The sequence below is a fragment of the Nuphar pumila genome, chromosome 1 (genome assembly GCF_984573655.1).
Source record: "Nuphar pumila chromosome 1, dmNupPumi1.hap1.1, whole genome shotgun sequence".
NCBI lineage: Eukaryota > Viridiplantae > Streptophyta > Magnoliopsida > Nymphaeales > Nymphaeaceae > Nuphar > Nuphar pumila.
Window position 1 is genome coordinate 148,507,099 of NC_143249.1, and position 16,749 is coordinate 148,523,847.

A 16,749-nucleotide genomic window follows, 5' to 3' on the forward strand; every position below is an offset into this window, starting at 1 on the left:
GTGAACACCCCAAATTTTCCTCATCCATTCTCAAATAACCCTCCTCATGCAGTGCCAACCCTGTTAGGTCAGTGTAGGAGTCAAACCCCGAGTCAGTTTTAGAAAATTACCATTTTACCCACTTTCATTAGGAAAATTACCATTTTACCCCTAGGTCATCCCGGACCCCAGTCAGTCGGAGTCAATCAAGCTCATCGGTCAGTTCAGGACAGTTAGAATATCAGTCATCTCAAGCTCATCTGAGTTCACAATGAACAAACCATTTTCATTTCTGACCATTCTTGCCAAAATGGGATCATTTCTTTAGAAATGAGCTCATTTCTCACTCAAATCCAAATCAATTGTCTCTGAGTCAGTCATTCATAGTCAGTCATACTCCCCAGAGTCTAACTCAAGCTCACAAGAAGTTCAAGCGCTCCAGTTTCAGTTCAAAACCATTTCCAAGTGTCCAAGAGCCCATTTTAGTCCATTTCAGATCTTTCAGCTGAAATTGAGCCGAGTTCAGCCAATTGAGCTTGTGTTCGAGCTTCGATTTTAGTTCATGTCAGTATTATTGACCTTTTTTTAGCTCAAAGTCAGCTCAAGTTCGTAATTCACTTCACTCCAGTGACCATTCTGTACCATTTCTCTAAAAATGGCAACTTTTCTTGAAAATTCAGTCGGAAAGGTCAGTTGAGTCAGTGTCTGGTCAGTTCATTTGAGTTCTGAAACTCTAAAACCCAGCTCAATCTAGCTCATCTCAGTTCAATCCAGCTCGAACCCCAATTTTCAATGTCACTCTGACCTAGTAGAGTCCCGAAAACCATTTCTTGAGCTATTTTGCAAATTTTATCAATTTTAACACTTTTGAATCGGTACAACTGCCAATCGGGGTCTAACATCCAAAATTCTTCATTCAGGGTCTGCATTTCGCATGTCATTTCTCATCATTTCATATCATTTTTCAGCATTTCATAACATTTCATCACATTTTCGAAGTCCAGAACTCCAGTTTTATAAATTTCAATCCAGATTGAGTTTTAAAAGTTTTCATAAATCAATTTCAAACCTCAGGTTTCCAAAATTGACATTTTTACCCCCGAGATTCTAAATTTTGAAATATTTTCCCGAGAAAAACAATCTGGATTTATTTCAAACTCAAATTTTCAAATTCTACACTGGATTTGCTTCGCAACGGGGTATTGAACTTCAAAATCCGAGATCGTTTCAAAAACTGCCAAAAATAACTCGTTTCGTCTGAAAATAAATTTGGAAGTATTTTCTTGAGAAAAACAATCTGGATTTCTTTCAAAATCAAAAATTTAAATTCTACACTGGATTTGCTTCGCAATGGGGTATTGAACTTCAAAAATCGAGCTCGTTTCAAAAACTGCCAAAAATAGCTCGTTTCGTGTGGAAATTTTTTGAAAAGAGTATTTTACCCCTCTAATCGTCAAATGAATTTCAAAAGTGGAATTTGGACCCGCTCTGAGATGGCCCACTCATTTACATTTATGTTTTATTAAAAATATATATATATATTCTTTTATTCCTTTCAATTTTCTTTTATTTGTTCATTTTTTTTATTTATTTATTTTGCATTTTAGAGAGGTGGGACCCACAAGGTGGTCGCCCAAGCCTCCAGCCCCACTTTCCATTTTTTTCCTCATTTTCTTTCCCTTTTCCTTTTTCCCTCCTTTTCTTTCTTTCTTTTCTTCCTTTCTTCTTTCTTTTTTCCTTCTTTCTTTCTTTCTTTCTTTCTTTCTTTTCTCCTTTCTTTCCTCTACCTCCACTCACGTATGGGGTTTTCCAGCCTTCCTTCCTCTCTTCCTTTCCCTCTCTTTTCTTGCTTTTCTTTCCTTTTCTTTCTCCCTTCTCTCTTTCCTTCTTTTCTTCCCTTTCTTTCCTTCTTTCTTTCCTTCTTCCCTTCCTTCCTTCTTTTTCCCCAAGCTCCAGCCTATTCACGTCTACTACATTCCTTCACGCTCAGACTTTTAGCTCCATCATCTCCCATTAACCCATTAAAATGAGAAACTTAGGTCTTTGGTTCATTTTTTCTCTAAGTTATAACAAGAGAAGCACATACGTCTGCCAGTTTTTTTTTCCTTTCTCTCACATTCACGCCTTTCACCTTGGCTCTCCCATTCAGCCCCTTGAACTCTCTCCCTCACGTATCAATCCCTCTCCCTCTCTTTGTTACCTCCCAGCATTCCTTTCTTCAACCAAAACACTTCCAGCCATTACCAACCTTCCCACGGTAGATTCATCTTCAGCCCTTGGTTGCAGCTACCAGCCCCTATAACGGCCACCAGCTGCAGCCCCTCCTTAGGTGTATGGTTCCAGCCACCTCCTTGGACGCCCAACCATCTTCAAGCACCTGCAGCTCCCCCTTGCCCGGCAACAACATCAAGTCTTTCACCACCTTCAACGTTGCTTCATCTTCTTCAACTAATCCAGCCACTTCAGCGCCACCATCACCTTCAACTCCTTTCACCAGTGCAGCCACCGTTGCAGCCTTGGTGAAGACTTTTCTTGGTGCAACTTCAGCAAACACCTCCTTCAACCAATCTCTACATCACCTACCTTCAACCTTGGCAACACTGCAACTTCAACTTGCAACCAACAGTTGATCCTAACCTCCCTCAAGGTAAAGTGTTGCTTTACCTTTTGCCTTTATTATTATTTTTTTTAGATATTTATTACATGGTTTATCTAAACTCAATGTGAGACCAGACCAAATCTGGTTTCACATTGTTGAGAACTCTCATCCACAGCCATGAATGGTAAAAAATATATGTATATAAAAATAGATAAATACAAAACGTGTACTTTATATGTAGGCTAAAAAAAAAATGAAAAGATCCGTCCACTCAATGGATCGAATCTCTCATTTTGGAGAGCCAATATTAAATTGATCATATCCTCCTCGATTTAGGTTTTAGTTTTATGATTCATGTCATCTTATGTTTAAATGCATTTAGATTAATTCATTTTGTTAATTATTTCATTTTATATATGAACCATGCTTTACTTAGTTCAAAATCTGTAAAATTTTAGTTTTAGACAAAGTCCATGCATCATTTTATATAAATTTCTGCATTTAAAAATTCTTGTAAATTTTAGAGTAACTAGGTTTACATGTTTTTGTATTACTAACGAAAATTTGATTCAATCCGGGTTTTGGAACCCATCTAAACCGATCAAACCCTACATCGGATTTTCTGTCTTTTTGAATCTCCAGTTTGTGCTTTAGCAGATAAGAACCTCCGGTACTACCCTTGTGGGAGATTTAGATTATCTTTAAAAAAATCACAGTGGATTCATAATCAAATCTACTGATGATATGGAAATTTTGAGGGTTTTCTAAGTAGTTTTGATCTTTAAAAAAAATCAGATTTTCCAAACTCCTGGGAAAATCTTTATTTTCCTTCGTCAGGGTATAGACAAACCCTAATGCATCAATTTCGCCCAATCCGTAGCCTTTCTGCAAACACTTTCAACATAAAAGTTGTTCCTAACATAATTTCCTGTCATTTCCCAAAATTTGGGAATTTGTGGATCTATTTAATTATTTTTCCCTGATTTTCCCTTTCTGTCTAACAGATTCCAATGTCTAGAAATCTCAGAGATTTAAGTCTGTGATAATAGTATGACCAATTCCAAACCATAACTCGAATCCCAATGGTGTTAAAAGATCAAATCTTTCTATATTTATCAGAGACATGTTTCCACAATTTCAGCCTTTTTCCCATCTGTCTGCCATTTTTCCCATGTTTTCTACCGAAACCTGTCTGTTTCCCCTAAATCCTAGAGTCGCCGGATTCCGATCCGACTTGCCGGAGTGGTACGGCTCCGACCATAGGTCAAAACCAGAAAGTGTAAAACGAAAAAATCCTTGCCTTACTGTTATATGTCACTCCATAAAATTTGAGAAATTTTTATGGAAGTTTGATATCCTAAATCTCCTTTAGAATCAACATTTTAGGCAAAAATCATAAAATTTAGGATTTTTATTTGAATTTCTATGTTTAAAAGTACAAAAAAAATAGATTTTCGAGCTCCATTCTATTTTTAGGGTTATTTTAGGTGTCCATTCCAAATTTGGTTTAATTCCAAGTTCATTTGCTCCATGTGTTAGATTATCTTTAAATTCAGAAGCGTAAATCAGGCGAAAATCAGGTTAAATTTGATATTTTATGATATTTTCGCCATTTTAGGGTTTTTATCATGTACATAAGCATGTAGAATCATATTAGGGTTAATTTCAATCTCCTTTGCATTTCATATTTTTCAATTTTGGAAAATTTATTTCAGAAAACCCTGGTTTCAAGGCCATAATCTTGTTATCGGGGGTATTTTGGTCATTTTGACCTAAATTTCGAAATTTCAATTTCTAATTCCATAAATTTTCATTCATATCATCATATTTCATCATATTATGTTTGATTTATTTCATTTGATTTTCAAATTTCCAAAATTTACAAAATTTCATTCAAAAAACCTTGATTTTAAGGTCATCAGGGGTATTTTGGTTATTTTGACCCCAATTTTGGATTTTCAAGTTTATTTTAGAAATTTATTCATTATTTATCACATTTATATCAAAGAAGGTATGATTTTGGGTTTATATCTGAATAATATCCGATAATTTCCCATATTTTCGGATAAATTAAAAAAAAAACCTACATTTTTGTGCTAACCTTGTTTTCTAGTTTTGGGGAGACGATTTCAGGCTTGAAACCTTATCCTGAATGGTTTTGGGGAGACGAAATCCTCGAAGATGATGTGATCAAATAATAGAAATAGGGAAATCGTGATGGGATTTTGGGTGAAAATCCCGAAATGGTGTTAAATGAGGATTTTGATCAGGTCTCATGGGTGAGACAAGATACGCTTTTTGGAATGATTCAGGTTTAGCCCTTAACCTGGATGGGACGAAAATAAATCAAGGGGAATTGAACAAGAAAATGAATACATGAGGACCTTGATGGGACATTTTTGGTAAATGCCTCGTGAAATGAAGCTCAAATAGGATCCTATCCTGGATGGACATGCAGAGCATGGATTCCTTGATGAGAAGAGCCATGATGGGACTGGAAGAAAACATCTTGTCGAAACAAGGAATCTCTTTGGAACGAGACTCAGGTTTAACCCAAACCTGAAAAAGGAAAATGCCCCGTGGCGCGAGGTTCAGGCTTAACCCTTAACCTGAAGGAGTCGACCAAAATGGAATCCTCAAATGGAGAAACCATGATGGGACCTTCAGAGTTTGGATGAACAAAATCCGAAAGGGGTTTGCGAAAGGAGAAAAATGGGGTTCCCTAAAGCTTTGAAAAGGGGATGAAATGGGGCGTCTCATTGTTGAGACTGAAATAGCTTTTGAAATCAATGATCTCTCGCAGAAAATTCAGGTTTTGACCCTTAACCTGAGTGGGAACGACCATACGGATTTTTACATGAGAAAACCATGATGGGATAGAAAGAGATACTTCAACTAAATGAGGCAACTCTTTTTGGGAAAATATAAACAACGCTAGGTTGCAACAAAATGGATATTGAAGATTTATTTCATTCTTGGAATAGCTAAAAAATTTTGTCAATGAGATAAAATTATAGTTGACTCAAAATGCTTGAAAATGTGCACGTGTGTGCAAATATATTCTCTCTTTTACCTAGAGTATTTCCTCCAACAAGGTTAACTCCTCGATCTTAAGAGTTAAATTCAAAATTTTAGCGCATGATGATTTTCTTCAAGGAAGCTATCCATTTTCTTGATATGAGAAGAGAAGAAATATTCTTAATTTCATAAAAGCAAGTAGTGAAAAGATATTGATAAAAGAATTTTGCATGAGAAAAGATGACTTCCAGCAATTTTGGCAGTTTGACATCTGGGTGTTTTCCCCATGATGATCCTTTTGCACTCTTTTTGGGTCACTGCACTTTTCTCGGGTTTTTAACATCATCCTTCATTTGGATATGTCCTGACTTTTCTCTCTTTTCCAGGGAAGGGTACGTCACAAACTCCTTCATCTTGGAGATGTTCCGATCCTTCTTTTATCTAATGAATTCTATTGATGACATTGGTTCAAAAGGTCTTTAGATGATAGCAGAAATCAAATATCTTTTAGGGTTTGTCGGTAGGTTCATCACAATCGCCTTCATCTCGACGGAGATCTGAACTTTCCCTGGAAGAATCCTTCACAAACTCCTTCATCTCGAAGATGATCCAAACCTTCTTTGTCCCCGGGGGTCTAGCTTGTCTATTCGTCTTCATCTTGACGACAATTGAGAAATCCCTTTTGCAGATATTTGATTGCGACTTTTAAATGAATGTAACACATGGATTGAGTGGATTCTTCTTCTTCTTTTTTTATAGCTCAAGATATTTCCACTGCCTGATTACCAGATAGCCGTCTTTAAATATGTTCCATAGCCATGATCAATATCAATTTGCTTCTGGATTTTAAACCTCATTGAAGATTTCTTTCACTGATCATATCGAGGATATTTCTTACATCCATTTGGTTGATCAACAGGAAAAGATTTTGAATTTTACCTCTTTTTGCAAAAAGTTTTACCTTTTTGGAAAGAATACTAGAGGTAATCTGAGGTAATTCTTTTGTGGTCATATTTTTAGAATCAACAAATGTTTTTAGCAAATTGGCATAATGCTCCAGATTTCTTTTGTGAAATAATCACTCAATATGAATTTTGATGAGACCTTTGGCTGCAATTTAGAGGAATGGTATAAAGATCAGACTTTGAAAAACTTGACTTTTTAGATTTTTGGAAATATCGACCAGTGAAAACACTGGATTTCGAAAATCCCGACCAGTGAAAGTACTAGATTTTAAATCCCGACCAGTTATGAGAAACTGGATTTTGAAAATCCTGACCAGTGAAAACACTGGATTTGAAAATCCCGACCAGTGAAAGCACTGGATTTTAAATCCCAATCAGTTATGAGAAACTGGATTTTGAAAATCCCGACCAGTGAAAACACTGGATTTGAAAATCCTGACCAGTGAAAACACTGGATTTGAAAATCCAGACCAGTTATGAGAAACTATATTTGAAAATCCTGACCAGTGAAAACACTGGATTTGAAAATCTCGACCAGTGAAAACACTGGATTTTAAATCCCGACCAGTTATGAGAAACTGGATTTGAAAATCCCGACCAGTGAGAACACTGGATTTGAAAATCTCGACCAGTTATGAGAAACTGGATTTGAAAATCCCGACCAGTGAAAACACTGGATTTAAAAATCCCGACCAGTGAAAACACTGGATTTTAACTCCCCACCAGTGAAAACACTGGATTTGAAAATCCTGACCAGTGAAAACACTGGATTTTAAATCTCGACCACTTTTGAGAATCTGGATTTGAAAATCCCGACCTGTGAAAACACTAGATTTGAAAATCTCGATCAGTTATGAGAAATTGGATTTGAAAATCCCGACCAGTGAAAACACTCGATTTGAAAATCACGCCCAGTTATGAGAAACTGGATTTGAAAATCTCGACCAGTGAAAACACTGGATTTAAAAATTCTGACCAGTGAAAACATTGGATTTTAAATCCTGACCAGTTATGAGAAACTAGATTTGGAAATCCCGACCAATGAAAACACTAGATTTGAAAATTCTGACCAGTTATGAGAAACTGGATTTGAAAATCCCGACCAGTGAAAACACTGGATTTGAAAATCCCGACCAGTTATGAGAAATTGGATTTGAAAATCCCGACCAGTGAAAACACTGGATTTGAAAATCCCGACCAGTGAAAAAACTGGATTTTAAGCCCTGACCAGTTTTGAGAAACTGGATTTGAAAATCCCGACCAGTTATGAGAAACTGAATTTGAAAATCCCGACCAGTGAAAATACTTGATTTGAAAATCCCGACCAGTGAAAACACTTGATTTGAAAATCCCGACCAGTTATGAGAAAATGGATTTGAAAATCCTGACCAGTGAAAACACTGGATTTGAAAATCCCGACCAGTGAAAACATTGGATTTTAAATCCCGACTAGTTATGAGAAACTGGATTTGAAAATCCCGACCAGTGAGAACACTGGATTTGAAAATCCCGACTAGTTATGAGAAACTGGATTTGAAAATCCCGACCAGTGAAAACACTGGATTTAAAAATCCCGACCAGTGAAAACACTGGATTTTAAATTTGAAAAGGTTTTATCTGATAGCTTTGAGAATGATTGAATTTGAGAAGATTGAAAACCCAAAGGTTCGGAAATGAGAGAATGGAGAAATCGCACCTTGGAGGTTTGATTTGTGGAACAGATTGATTTGGGAGCTCGACACTTGTGAGCTGGGACTTTTCGAAATACATGACCAGCGAGATGCTGGGTCCTTTTGGAATACATGACCAGCGGGAGCTGGATCTTTTGGAAGACATGACCAACGAGTGTTGGATCTTTTTTTGGAAATACATGACCAACGAGATGTTGGATCCTTTTGGAAATACATGACCAGCGAGATGCTGAATCTTTTGAAAAGACATGACCAGCGAAATGCTGGATCTTTTAGAAAGACATGACCAGCGAGATGCTGGATCCTTTGGAAGGACATGACCAGCGAGATGTTGGATCCTTTGAAAGTACATGACCAGTGAGATGCTGGATCTTTTTGGAAATATATCAAATTTGGGAAGTTCAAGTCAAAACTTGCATTTTGTAGAAGGAAAGACTTTGATCAGAAGACTGAATGTAGAAAGTTATCAGTGCGAGGACTGGATTTTGAAAATGATCTTAATATAGGATTTGAAAAAGTTTGAGAAATAACCAGTGCGAGGACTGGGTTTTGAAGATGAGCTAGATTTTCACAATGACTTTAGAAGGTAAAGATTCTTGGTGAGAATTAATGGACCATCATAGTTTAATTGCATGTGGTCAGCTTTCAGGATTTATCCCCTTATCCCGAACGGGGGGGGGGGGATAATAAAAAAAGAATACCTTATTGAAAGGAGAAATCAGGTTTATCCCTTAACCTGAAAGGGTAGTTTTTTAAAGACAAAGGTGGATAAAAGATAGGATTGATGAAAATTGTTTAAAACTTGAACAACATTGATAATAATTTGATGAAAATTTGATTAATTTGAGAAAATAAAACATATAAAGAAAATTATCAAAGATCACAAGATCATTTGAAAGTTAGTAGGATTTGAGAAAAGAATTTTGTCTAATCCTGCCTGCATATGATAAAGGAAAATGATTATAGATCAAAAATAAAATGCCCCAGTATCATAGAGAAGAATGTAAGAATTGATTGTTTTATTGAAATGGCTCTTTGAATAGTACAAATGGCTTTAAAATGAGAATTCTAAGTATAAAATTTCTTCAGATGCAGAGCATTTACAGGATCTGACATTTCCACCCCATCTGCGTTGATTAGACGATACGAGTTGCGAGACAATGCTTCTTTAACCACATAAGAGCCTTCTCAATTGGGTGACCACTTGCCCCGTGGTCGATGCTTGAGATGAGCCATTGATTTGAGCACTAAATCGTTAACTCAAAATCTTCTCTCAATGACGGACTTGGCATAGTGTCGAGCTATCCTTTGTCGATAAGCTTGAGCATGCTCTGTTGCCTTGAGTATCTTTTCATCCAGTAAATCCAGCTGCACCAATCTCTGTTGTTGATATTGATCGAGTGACAATTCTATAAGGGAAGCAAATTTGAGAGCGGGCTTTTGGACATGGAGCGGTAACATCACTTCAGTTCCGTAAACAAGTTCTGAAGGAGTGGCATTAGTTGGCATCCGAATGGTGGTTCGGTATGCCCAAAGCGCATCATGAATTTTCTTATGCCAATCTCGTCCTGTTCTCACAGTCCTTTCCAAAATGCGGATCAGAATCTTATTGGTGGCTTCTGCTTGGCCGTTCCCTTGAGAATAATAGGGAGCTGAGAAATGATGGCAAATTTTGAATTTAGAACAGAAGGTTTTCATCCTCTCATTTTTTAAGTGGCTTCTATTGTCCGAAACAATGTCATGTGGTATGCCAAAGCGGCAAAGAATGTTTTTGTGAATGAAAGAAACCACATGGCGGCCTTCTACTGTGCGTAGAGTAATGGCTTTAGCCCATTTTGTGAAATACTCTGTCGTAGTCAGAAAGTATTTGTGGTCGTTGGAAGCAGAAGGGGTAATTGGGCCTACGACGTCAAACGCCCACATAAAAAATGGCCAAGAAGAAACAACTAATTTCAAATATGTGGCCGGTGCATGGATGGAAGGTGCGTGCATTTGGCACTTGACGCACTTCTTCACAAACCGATGACAGTCCTGCTGCATGGTATTCCAGTAGTACCCTGCTCGGACGATCTGCTTGACAAGAGTTTGATAGCCAACATGGCCACCACAAATTCCTTTGTGTGCCTCTTGGATAATTTCCATAGCTTCTTCTTTGTCTAAGCATCTTGCATACTCAGAACTGAAACCACGGTGGCAGAGGACATTGGCAAGAATGAAATAACGGGTAGACATGCGCTGAATTGCACGCTGCTCCCTTTTTGGCATTTCTGGTAGAAATTCACCAGTCTCAATGAAATTTTTGATATTTTGATACCAAGGCTTTTCCTTCTGATTAACCTGGTTTACTTGCATAGTTGAAATGAAAGCAGGTTGCTCAAGTCTGTCAACTTCAAAAGAACGACATGATTCACTGCCTTTGAATGATAAAATGGAGCCCAGGCTGTCTAAGCCAACGGCTATCTGATTATGCTCTTTTCTGATGTGATTGAGCTGAAATTCTTCGAAGTTGTCTACAAGAGCTAGGACGATCTTTTGATAGGGGATCAATTTGGAATCTTTCACTTGCCATTCAGTGTTAACTTGACTGACAACAAGTAATGAATCGCCAAAGGCATGCACTCTCTTGACATTGAAGTTTTGCAGAATTTTGAGGCCTTGTATTAGAGCTTCATATTCAGCCATATTATAAGTGCATTGGAAACCAAGCTTGAGAGAATAAGGGATCATTTCTTTTTTTGGAGTAATCAGCAATACTCCAATCCCTATGCCAGACATATTTTTAGAGTCATCGAAGAATAGGTCCAAACTGGAGGCTGTTGGACATTGCATATGTGCTCATCAGGAAAATCATCCTATGCTTTAATTTCTTCTGTTAAAGAAAAATCCGCCAACTGATCTTCAATCGCCTGACCTTTAATTGACTTTTGAGAAACATACTCTAAGTCATATTGCATTAGAAGGACTTGCCACTTCACAATCCATCCAGTGAGAAATGGTTGCTCAAGAATATATCTGAGAGGATTAAGCTTTGATAGGAATTTAATTTCAGATGCCAACAAGTAATGTCTTAATTTCTGGCACATCCAAACCAGCGCTAGACAAGTTTTCTCCATCTGAGAATACTTCTTTTCATAATCAATGAAGGTTTTGCTCACATAATAGATGGTGTGCTCTATCAGGCTGCCTTCTTCATACTGTGCGAGGAATCCACCACAGGCATTCTGATTTATGAAAATATATAATAAGAGAGGTTTCTCCAACTTTGGCAGCTTCAAAACTGGTGGATTTAGGAGATACTGCTTGATGCGCTCAAACAAGAGCTGACATTCTGATCCTCATTCAAATTTTACTCCTTTTCTTAGCAAATGATTGAAAGGTTCACATCTCATAACCAAATTGGAAATGAATCTGTGAATAGACTGAATACGCCCTTAAAGGCTTCGCAATTCCCTGAGATTAGTTGGTGGTGGCATATCAATAATGGCTTTTGCCTTGGCCAAGTCCACCTCTATTCCTTTCTTGTTGATAATGAAGCCGAGCAATTTGCCGGATTCTACTCCGAAAACACATTTCTGAGGATTAAGTCTTAATTTGTAAAGAATGAGCCTTTCAAAAACTTGACTAAGAACATCGAGGTGATCCTCTTCTTCTTTAGACTTAACCAGAATATCATCCACATATGCATCCATATTTTTGTGCATTTGATCGTGGAAAATAACGGTCATTACCCTTTGATAAGTCGCCCCGACATTTTTGAGTCCGAACGACATGACTGTATAGCAGAAGGTTCCCCATGGTGTAGTAAATGAAGTCTTTGACTGATCGCGAACGGCCAACTTGATCTGATTATAGCCTGAATATTCATCAATAAAAGAAAACAAGGCATGACCCGCTGTGCTATCGATCAACAGGTCAATGTTGGGAAGTGGATAATCATCTTTTGGGGTAGCTTTATTGAGATCCCTGAAATCAATGCAGATCCGAACTTTTCCGTTCTTTTTAGGGACTGCCACGATATTTGCCAACCAATCTGGATAATCAATGGCTCGGATGAAGCCTGCTTTTAATAAATCTTCAAGTCCTTTTTTGACTTGTTGTTCAATTCGAGGGTCTAACTTCCTCAATTTTTGCATGATTGGTCTGGAATCTGGTTTCAACTTGAGTCGATGCTCAACCAGCTTGGGATGTAATCATGGCATATCTTCATAAGTCCAAGCAAATACTTCTTGATGCTGCTTAAGAAATTGGATGAGTCTTGCTTTTTCAACTTCACTTAGACCCGAACCGATTTTGAGAATTTTCGGATCATCTTCAGAACCAATGTTGATATCCTCAGTTGGATCTTGAACCAAAGACGAGGGTTCATCCTGCTTCTGAATGTGAGAAAATTCTAACAATTCTTGGATAGTGGAATCAAATTTTGCTAGTTCTTCGGTCTGCTCTGCTGCCTGGCTGACCTTTGCTCTTTTTATCTCAGGAATTTTTGCCAATTTTAAATATTTGGGGTTGATAATGAATTTCTTCATCGATTTAGGAGTTAATGGTCCTGAAAATGTAAGAAAGGTTTTTAGGAGAAAGTATAAGTCCAAAAACAGGCCTTTTGTACAAAGCAAAGAATAATGGCATAAAAAAAATATAAGAAAGAATGATAGATGTCAAAATATGAAGAGGAAAAATTGATCTTTTCATTGATTGAAATATAATATTTACAAGACTTGACAAAAGATGGGACTGTGTTGTCCCTACAAGATTAAACATAGAAATGAGAACAGAAAAGCAGGAAAATTGAGGCATCATAATCTCATTGGCTTCCTCTGACAAAAACTATTTTCTTGGTGGAATCTTGGCCGGCGAACCTCAACCCTGAACTGTCTGAGTGCTGAACGAGAATGATAGGCTCTACTATGCCGTCCTGATTTTTCCCATGCCTTGGAATGGCTGATATTCATGTTTTATCAATAGATCAAATTCGTTTCTTGCTTTGGAAAATTGTGGAAATAGAGGATGATCTTTGAAGGAGGTGTAGTTGATACGTCCTCCTAATTTGAAGAAACAAGGTCCCCACCATTGGACCGTGGCTGCGACATTTTCTTCATCCATGACATCTTTCAGCTTCAGCATTTCTAAACTTTCGCTGAGGTTGATTTCATCCGCTTCCCGAATGCTAGAAATATCCGCTGTAAATGTCGGACGGGGAATCATAGGTTGTGACAGCCTCTCTTCAAGATCTTCGCCCAGAATAGTGGTAATCATTCCTCCCTTAAACAATTTTATGCACTGATGGAGGGTTGATGGAACGACATTAGCATTGTGGATCTATGTTCGTCCTAGCAGAAGATTGTAAGTCGGCGGCACATTGACGACATGAAATAAAACTGTGTGCACTGAATAATTGATGAAAATCTCTAAAAAAATCTTGCCCTTGGCAGTTTGCCCATGATTGTTGAAGCCATATATGGTAATGGGATCAGGCACGTATTCTTCTTCTTTCAATCCCAGGGCCTTCGCTGTCATTTCTAGGCAAATGTTGAGGCTGCTGCCTCCATCAACAAGTACATGTGGGACAGTCATGCCCCTGGTCCTTACCACAATATATAATGCATTATTGTGAAATGAATGAGGCTTTGGCAGGTCCTTATCTGAAAAGGTGATAGGCGCGTTAGTCATCGCCTGATTCACTATCTGCGCCATGTCTTCTGGCATAGTGCCTGGCTTCACTTTAATCTTTCTTAACAAATCATCTAACTTCTCTTGATGCTTAGGAGAATCATGAGTCAATTCAAAGATGAAAATGTTGGAGAGCGCTGAAATCGGCTTCTGGAGATTTTTGGCCCGCTCTTCTGATGCCTTAGAGGTTTCTGCTTTCTCTGCGCAAACTTCCTTCTTATAAAATCTTTTTGGAAAAACCTGAGTTTTTTCGTTCTCAACTAATGCATTCCTTTGGTTAAGAAGCGAGAAGATATCCATCTTCTGAGATGCAGGTTGATCCTGATGTAGAACCATTACCTGATGCTTAAGACATAATTCTACAGTGGAGCATGGATGTATATGGCTTTATGGAAGGAATGAATGTTCTGAAATGGTTGATGCTGAATGTTTTGGGAATGGGGCGGAAAAGATTTCCATTTTGCCTTCCTCTTTATCTTCGATGAGGATGCTCTTATCAATGCAGTTCTGGATCAAGTTTTTCAGGACAAAGCAATATTCTGTATCGTGCCCTGTCGCCCAGTGGAACTTGCAATACTGCTCCTTGAACTTTCCCATGATCATTGGCGGATCTGTAACTTTGGGAAGTTTCACCATTCCGTGGGATAGTAAATATTCCAGAACTTTTTCCAAAGGCTGGTCCAAGGGAGTAAATTTTTTATCCCTGCTCCAATTGATGTGCTTGGGCTTTTTGTGAAGATCCCCTTTTTGTTGAGGACCGCTTGAGAGAGGCTTATCATTGTTCTTGAAGAACTTTCCTTTTCTACCTCTACTCTGCTCAGGCTTCGTGCCACTGCCACTGCCATTCTTGCTGCCACTGCCCTGATTATCCCCAGGAGCATCGGCTGAGTAAGTAAAGTGTGTCTTCTTCTTTGGATCCTGGACATTCTTGGCCAAAGTGACACCTTCATACATTCCATTCTCTACTCTCATTTCGAGTCATTTTGCTCGTTCCGTCAATTCAATGAATGACTTGGATGGGTATGGGAAAATGAGGCTTTTCAGGGGCTGAGAGAAGTTGTTGAGAATGACCTGGAGGGCGTGTTCCTCAGAAATGTGATTTCTCATCTTGTTACAAATACTCCTTCACTTATGGATGAAATCCTTGGCCTTTTCATTGGGCTCCTGTTTGAGGTTACACAGATGGTTGAGCGTAGGCAGAGCTTCCGTATTGAACAGGAAACGCTCAACAAACATATTGACCACTTTATCAAAATCCCTTAATTCGATGGGATTGACATGCTCAACATACCATTTAGGAGCTATCCCCTCCAAACTGCGGGGGAAATAGAGGAAGAGAGCACGGTTATCTTCGCTGAACCTAACGCATTCGGCGAAAAACATGGCAAGGTGGGCCTTAGGATCTCCAGATCCATCAAACTTAATGAATTTTCGAGGGAGGTTCTTCAGATTGCTATCCCCTTCCAAGCCAAAATAGAAATCCTGCCTGGTGTATGACCTTTTCCTTTTGTCTCGGATTTGCAGATCCTTGACTATCTTTGTCAATGCTTGAATTGGATCTTTGGTAGGGGCCCTGTATTTGGGTTTGCTTACTGGCACAGGTTCTTCAACTGTTCTCTTAGGCTGTTGCAGATGCTTGGGGATATAGATCAACTGCTCTTCTTCTTCAGAGACTTCTTCTGCTGATTCTGAATCTTCAGAAGTATTGTCACGCTGTATTTTCTGTTTACTGATTTTGACAGGTTTTTTCATGGGCTTTTTCTTAATCTTGCTTTTAGCAGCTGCTTTCTTCGGACCAGCCTTAGCCTGCTCGGCCATTATTTTGGACATCATCTTTTGGAAGACTCTGTACATGACCGGATCAACATCGCTCTCGTCCCCTGAGTCGTGTTTCTTGGATAGTCTGGGATTGTTCATCTCTTCTTGTTCGCTGTCACTGTGTTGCTGAACAGTCTGCTTGCCTGCTCTCGTCTGAACCATTTTTTGAGATGCCAAAGTTTTCTGCAGAATACAGGAATGGTTAGAGTATGAAGAAGCTTTTTAAAAAACCATAAAAAAGAATGAATGATTTTGGTAGACAATTTCAAGAGATCATCCCATTACCCGAGATTGGGTCATCACAAGATTTGTGACAATTGTGTTACCATTTTGATGATAACAAAGAAATGTGCCTTGTTACCTAGGCGAGGTAACAACCATGATAAAAGACATTTGAAGAAAAGTAGGAGGAATGTCCCGTTTACCCGGGACGAGGTTATCACCAGAATTGTGACCATTTGTGCTATAAAATAAAAAGAATAAAATTTGGCCCAAAAAGTAAATTTTATTGATAGTAATATTCAAAGACAAAGAGAGGGTGGGCAGACAGTTTGCCACCACTCTTGATATTCAGAAGATACATTCGGTCCAGGAAATACAGATAGAGAAATGAAGGAATCCCAAGTATATTTAGTGACATGGTATGCCCCAGACCACTGATCCGACTGCAGGTTGAATTCTGGCATGTTGCCTGTCGGGAAGCAGGTGTTGGCACGAACCTGCCGCTGCGAAAACTGCCTGAGACATCTTTTTGGCTGATAATCAACACAGAAGAAGGGGACAAGCAATCTGTAGTGCTTGCTGCGAGCATAGGTGAAACGAGGAACTGTCTCTTTTCTGTCGAAGAAGTCCCAAACAATCTCCTCCCGATGTAACTTCTCGATCAAAGCTCGACACTGAATGGCAGACTTCGGCTGCTTATTGCTGAATCTGAAAGAACTGGATTTTGATGGCACATGTCGTAGGAACCACGACTGCAGGGCGTAAGTACATCCTTCTACCAGAATAGTCT